This window comes from Montipora capricornis, chromosome 14, assembly GCF_036669925.1.
Source record: "Montipora capricornis isolate CH-2021 chromosome 14, ASM3666992v2, whole genome shotgun sequence".
NCBI classification, from domain to species: Eukaryota; Metazoa; Cnidaria; class Anthozoa; order Scleractinia; family Acroporidae; genus Montipora; species Montipora capricornis.
The window spans coordinates 25,289,082-25,296,581 of record NC_090896.1 but is presented as its reverse complement, the minus strand read 5'-3'; positions in this window follow the sequence as shown (position 1 = coordinate 25,296,581).

Sequence of the window (7,500 nt, the reverse complement as noted above, 5' to 3'; positions counted from 1 at the left end):
AGAAGTGAGAGAAGAAGGCTGAAAATCTAGACCGCCTGGTCACCCTGGAGCAAGTCCGTGCTTTTGATGTGTCAGAAATCTTTACACGATGTTGGCTATTTTCATCTGTAAGATGCGCTATTCTTTACAAGGAGTGAGCTCGACTGCTAAGGACAAAGTGTTGGTCATCTGGGCCGGTAAAGCCATGACTTCGTCTATGGTTTCCGCATAAAGCAATTCTTTTTGATCTTAGATAAAGACGCTGAGAGGACAAGTGTGACCTTGGTAAGAAACACTGCAATTAATGCACTACAAGAGAAACAGAGCTCACTGAAGAAAAGCCTTGCTAACCTCATGACTCATTCAAAGAAGACTGCAGACAAATTCTATAACATGCAGCATAAAGGGTGTCAGGGTGGCTTAGTGGTTTTCTATCAGGCCTCCCACCACTGCGAGCCGGGGTTCAATTCTGGCGTTGGCCAGCATGTGGGCTGAGTTTCAGTCGATCTCAATCTGACTCGAGGGTTTTTCTCCGGGCACGCCAGTTTTCCTCCCTCATCAAAATCGACTCACAGCTTATTCACATCTAGCTGTGGTGCTGTCCTCCGACATCAAACATGGACTGTATAGCGGCAGCCAGAGGCGCCTTTGTATGCTTTCAGCCCGATGTCGTGAGCCGCGCCCTTCGTAATTCAGTCCTCGACTACAAGTAAGGGTGATTAGCACTAGCAATATTATTTATTTATTTATTTATTTATTTAAAGGAAAGAATGATGCCAAGACAGTGGATCAGTTACGCTCAGTTCCACGCCACAACTGAGCTTCTCGGGCTAATGCTTCAGACGTTCCCGAGAGCAGTGTCTCTTCAAGGCATAAGTGGAACAAAGAATAGTAAACTGAAGTACATACTGCCTTTAAAGGGAGCATGCGTAGTGGAAAAGTGTCAATGGGATGTATGAAGGAAGTGGTTGCTGACAGTACTGTGTTAGGGAATATTCCTCTGTCGGGCAAGGGTAAGAGACGAGGCAAGGCAAGAAAGCGAAAGCGTTTCCGCCGGTTTTCAACCACCAACTGAGATGGAAACTGCTTCTGACAAGCTAAGGCAGTTTTGGATTATTCCCAGACGAGAGGGACGAGACCGGACAGGAAGAAAAAGACCAGCAGAGCATTGCGTTTGTTGATGATACGTCTGAGACAACGAATACCTAAAATTCCGTAATGTCTGGTCGAGTATTTAATGATGATGAACAAAAGCAAACACTAAAGAGGCTAAAACTAATGCCCCAATAGAAAGGCCGGTAGTAATGCGCACTATCGCAGTGACGCACAGGCGAGCATAATTTTGAAGCAGTTCACTCCATTACAGCTGTGCGATAAAATTCGCACAGAGCGGAAAAGAGCTTTTCGTTTAAACAAAAGAAAGTGGCGTTAATACGTTTTGATTCGTATTTTTAGACTGCAAACTCTCTTCCATTTGAGGTCGTGATTTACCCGTAAATTAACTTACACCTTTCTGATTTGGCTCTGAGGATAATGTATTGAAGTAAAAGATAGTTAGACTTTGTTTGAAAGACACACACATACTTCTTATTATAAACACTTCTGTTACGTGAAATATAGATGAGGCTCACGGTCTTGATGTTTAAAAGAGATTGCTTGGTGCTGTAAGGCCTGAGTGAGATCAAGTTCTGTTACTATTACTTAGTTCCAGCCCTGATAGTACGTTACATTTGCGGACGAAGAAAGTACGCCTGTAATAACTCGTTTCGTTGTCTGCAACTGTTTTCATCGCCTCATTTTGTTAGCTCGTGGCTGTAATTTCATTGCGGTGAAGTTGTTGTTCTACTGATAGGGGTTGATCCGTTGCTTTTTTTTTATTGGCATTTTATTAGCTTGTGGCCGTGGAAACGGCATGTTAGACTGCTACAGCACAGTAGAATGTCATTAAAAGTCTGATGTTATTATTACTGTCAACAACTTAGACGTTAAGACAGGATAAGGAAAATAATATAGTTTGCTTATTCTAAGCGAGTTTTTCATTTTGGATACATGGAAAAAGCTGTTCGGTCAACGCAAATGATAATTTACCGAGTAAATGGCCTTCGCTTACAAGGTAAGTGGCATATTGCAGAAAAATAATTTATTAGGAAAATATTATAAATATAGTGCCAGAAGTCCAGATACAGTATTCTTTATGGCCATGCCTGCAATAAGAAGAGGTCAGGTAATACAAGCATCGACCCGAAAACAATTTAAACGGCAGTTTCATTACTTGCTTACTGAAAGGACCTTCTTGGGTTGCAAAAAGGAACTGAAAAGTGACGATAGGGAACACGAGTTCCCTGTTATAACCTGGAAATTAAAGTTGCAGAAAGGAACGTGTTACAAAAAGGAAAGTTACAAAAAGGAGAGCACGAGTTACCATAGGGAACACATGTCCCTTTTTGTAACCACGGAAGTTGCGAAAAGGAACATAATTTACAAAAAGGAAGGTTACAAAGGGAAAAATGGTGCAAAAAGGAAGATCAAAAGTTACATAACCATGAATCTAATCATTCATTCATTGAATCATTCATTCATTCATTCATTCATTCATTCATTCATTCATTCATTCATTCATTCATTCATTCATTCATTCACTTCAAGAAGGTAACGGAATTAACATAAATCACTTATTTTGTTATTTTACTAATTAACCTTTGTATCCTCAGAAAAGACATATGTGTTATTGAGGTGAACAACCTTGCATGAAAAAAAAAAAAGATACATCATGTGTTCTTACCTTCAAAACATCCACCATTGTCAAGGAACATAGTTCGTAGACCGGAAGAGATTGGACAAGGAGGCAAAGCTTAGCCTACAGCGTAACATATAAACATAAAAATCAACTAAAAAGGGAGAGTTGTGAACGTTACTCAAGCATTAACGAAAGGAAAGCTTTAATGATGGGAATAATTCCAACAAAAAAGTAGCTTAAATCACAGGAAATAACCTCTAAAGTCAATTTTATTTCAAAAATGTTTCAGACTAAGCGTTTGTATCCGAAATAAATGAGTTTTAGAATTGCGTTTTTCTTCAAAACTCCCAGGCGCCACCATGTTTAAAAAAGATGTTATACGGGTCTATACAAAAGTATTTTGAGCTACTTGACTCAGGACAACCGTAACAAGCCACAGTTATTCAAGATGGCCCCAACCAGGAAAATTGATAGTGAAAATATATTATTCTAAAAAGTATTTTTCCTTGTTTTATGACACTTTTCTTGACCGAAAGACCACTGTAAAAAGAAGTTTAGCGCAAGCTCATGACGTCACGGCCGCTATGTCCTCGTTTTATTTGGTCACGTGGTAACAGTAACTGAAACAAAGTGGCTCTGGGGCCAGAATGATTAGTTCCCAAAGCTAATCCTTCAAGAGCATGCAAAAATTTTTATATTTTGTGTCGGTTAAAAAAAAAAATACGGCGGCATACAGTGGATAGTGACAAACCTGCACGAATGGTATTGTTGTGACGTCATCGATGGAAAATGGGCACAGCTTCTCAAACCAAACGGTCACTTCAAGTTCTGATGTTATTCCAAGATCTAGAGCTTCTTGTTCTAAATCTCCATACCTGAAAAAAAGATCCGCCGCAACTAAACCATCATAGCGAAATTTCACAGTCAGCCAATATTGAACGGGGTGCAGGGATGGCGCAGTGGTGAGAGCACTCGCTTCCCACCAATGTTGCGCGGGTTGAGTTTTTTGAACGACTAGACACTTAAATGAAGTTCCTTTCATTCCTTTCCGTTACCAGAGTTTTTGATTGAATTCTACATAACGAATTCAATTTTCATATCAGTGAACGAAAAACTAGTGGCGGCCAAGAACTGGCCTTTCCTGTGTAAATTTCTTGAATCTTTCTTCTTTTTCCCGTAATACATTCCAAACATCTTTCCTTCTATTCTCTACCTGTGCTAAGTGAATAATACACTTACGGTGATTTTAACGGAGCAACGGAGTTCCAGAGTACAGATTAATAACCGGTCCCTAGGCCCTGTTAAAATCATTTGGTCATAATCCATTAGCACTTCAGAAGCCGACGTACTCGAACCACTTGTGTAATTGAAATTGAGGGTAGCGAGTAGATCGTTTCGTGATGATATCTCTTTTTGTGTGAACAAGCGCTTTGTTGCAATTACCCCCAGTCCCCCCAGTTTGTTATATCATTTCTTTCTTCCGGTTTCTCATTGCTACCCAGTTGAAGAGCCTGACTTCCCCAGGTGGTATCAGTGACCTATAGTCATGGTTAATGGCACACTTGGCAAAGGTCCATCAGTGTCAATTTAAAATGCATCGAAGAAAGAAAAACAAAACGCGCTATAAATCATAATGAACGAGCAGCATAAAAGTCCCTTCACATCTCACCAGCTTGCTGGTTTTACATCTTCTCTTGCGCATTCCTCGCTGACCTCACGACCAGCTTGCTGAACTCTCATTAAATCGACTTTGTACAAGGAAGAGGGCTTGAACGCCATAAATTTCTTCATGAAAGTTTCTCTTTCCTTTCTAAAAAATAAAAATAAAAGTGTTATCAACCCACTACCCACCAAGAACAATTCGTAGTGCAAATCAGCTCCTTTTTAAAAGACATGAAAACACTCATGAAACGCCTGAAGGATCCCTGGCTCAAAGAACTGACCTAAAATTAATGGGATCTTAGTTTTAGAAGTGAAGTAAAACGGGCATTAGGTAGCAAGTTGGAACTTCTATTCGTGTTAATGCAGTTGCTTGAGTCCCAAAGGGTATTATAACACGACTTCCGTCTTAAGGATAATGTTGAGCCTTATTTCTAGATCGTCTAAATAGCCATCTTCCTTCGTTAAGTTTTCTCCCGACATTATTCTCAGCTAAACTGTATGTGACGCATAATTATTGCCTCGTCCATGGCGTTAATGCGGTCTTTTGTTAAGATTACCACAAATACTAAGCAAGATTTTGATTTTGGCCTGTATCTACTAATATAAGACGATTTTTAGCTTGGATCATCTAACTGGTGAATGTGTTGTCAACTTTAGCGGAAACACGACATGCATTACATAATGACGCAGACAAATATAGAGCACTAACAGTGACATTAAAGAGTGAAGATTCCTTCGCTCTGTATGAATCACGCCTTTTCTTCATAGTTAATAAATTCTCATGAAAGATGAAGAAGAAGAACAACAAGACCAAGAACAAGAACAAGAACAAGAAGAAGAAGAAGAAGAAGAAGAAGAAAAAGAAAAATTATAAAATAGAAAACAAAACTGAACAAGGACAAGATCAGGTCGTTCAAAAGTGCGATGGAGAAATCGTTTAGCCTTGAATTCACTGTAATCCTAAATGAATTTTGCCGTTTTCACCTACCTAGTAATTTTATTTAGCTTTTCTTTGACTCTTTCGGCAGACTTAGCTTGAATGTCAGCAAACCCTCCACTTATCATTTGAGTCAAAGAACTTTCTACTTTGGACGATGACCTTTTAACTCTGAAACACAGATGAAAGATCATGGTTTTGTTGAATGACCACTTGGGTCTGGTGCGGGAAGTACCATAGCGTGCATGCAATGCAGGCGTATTTTTTGGTCACACACTCAGTAAATCCTTTTGGAAGTAGAGCAAGAATGGGGAGAGGAATAAATTGCCACTTAGTGGGTTGGTCAGAAGCGGAGGCAATGAGCGTGGGGGGAAAAGATAAAAAAAAAAATTTTAGTTTAGTCTCTCGTAATGTTTATCAAATTTGAGCTTACTTCTGATTAGCTGCAGTCGGCCTTCTTTCCTTCACTCACTTACTCACTCGCTCACTCATTCCTTCGGATCATTGATTGATTCATTTTTTCATTCATTAGTTGATTATATAAATCAGAGGAATCCAAAGCCGGCGTGTAGCAAAGCTAGTCTAAGACGGCCTGTTCTCAGATTAAGAAAACATCTGTAATTTCGGTCTGACAACACTTGTGTGATCTTAATTAGAAGGGCGTACTTGTGCTACCCAAACCGCTTCAAAACTAGTAAGGTTAAAAATATCATTGTTTTCGTTTTGACTCTACCCCACACTATGGCTCTTCGGTTAACTGTCAAAGGCAGCTTTGTTTTAATTCTTTCCGGTTTGGGGTACATCCTTCCACCATATACGAAATTACACGGCCTTTGAAAAGTCAACGCATTTAAAATAACGAAATAGGAGGAGCATACCTTTTTTTTTGGAAGCCGTTGATGTTTCCGCTCTCCTTCGCACCTTATTGACAAAGTAACACAATAACTTTAGCCAATCTTAATTCCTTAAAAAAGATTTCTTACCTACATTTGGGGAGGGGGGGGGGGGAGGAAAACAAAAGATGGTTGAGTAGGGTGTAGGGTAGAAATGGTAAGGTGACGGAGTGGACAAACGTTAGGTTGAGAGGGGAAGGTAGATTCTTGTTCTCTCTATATGCTTTTCGCTTCACGCTTTACTTCGAAATCAAACATATTTGAGAGAACACAGGTGGTAAGGGGGGAGAAATACGAACCTTCTCTTTTTATCTTCTGCAGAAAGAACTAACAAAATTAGGTCTAACATGCACGATAAAAGCAGACCATGATTCAAATTTCAGCATTAAATGCAGCATCAAACGTAAACAAAAAGTGTTTTAAAAATACTTGAACATCAAACTTATCTGAAGTCGAGTCCATACTTTTCTCCGAGGTCGCCACTTGATGCCAAATTGGCGCATGCTCACAGCTGCCAAAGTTCTGGTTTTGATGTGCCAAAGCCTGTAGTACACCATAACGTCTGCGATAAGAGGGAATCGAGTTGAATAGCCGGTTAGTTTGAATACTACAATGGCCGTGGCTCAAGAACGTCGCGTGCTTCTTCTACCTCTTTTTTTTTTATTCCAAAGGCAAGTCTTACATAAGCTAGACAATGATGAAATGGTATATGAAATGAATCATATATGAACTGCGGATATGAAATCAAGTAAAGCTATGATCTTCGCAGTTATGACCGCAATTTTTGCAATTGCGTAGAGAAGCCTGAAAAATTCAGGACTTCAACGGGGTTTGAACCCGTGACCTCGCGATTCCGGTGCGACGCTCTAACCAACTGAGCTATGAAGCCACTGACGTTGGGAGCTGGTCATTTGTGGGTTCTAATGGCCCCGTAAGGAATGAATCAATGATGAAATGGTATATGAAATGAATCATATATGAACTGCGGATATGAAATCAAGTAAAGCTATGATCTTCGCAGTTATGAACGCAATTTTTGCAATTGCGTAGAGAGGCCTGAAAATTTCAGGACTTGAATTCTTGAAAGACTTGAAGGACTTGATTCAGACAAGCCAATTCAGACAAGCCAATTCTTGAATTCTTGAAAGACTTGAAGGACTTGAAAGAAGTCCTGAATTTTTCAGGCTTCTCTACGCAATTGCAAAAATTGCGTTCATAACTGCGAAGATCATAGCTTTACTTGATTTCATATCCGCAGTTCATATATGATTCATTTCATATACCATTTCATC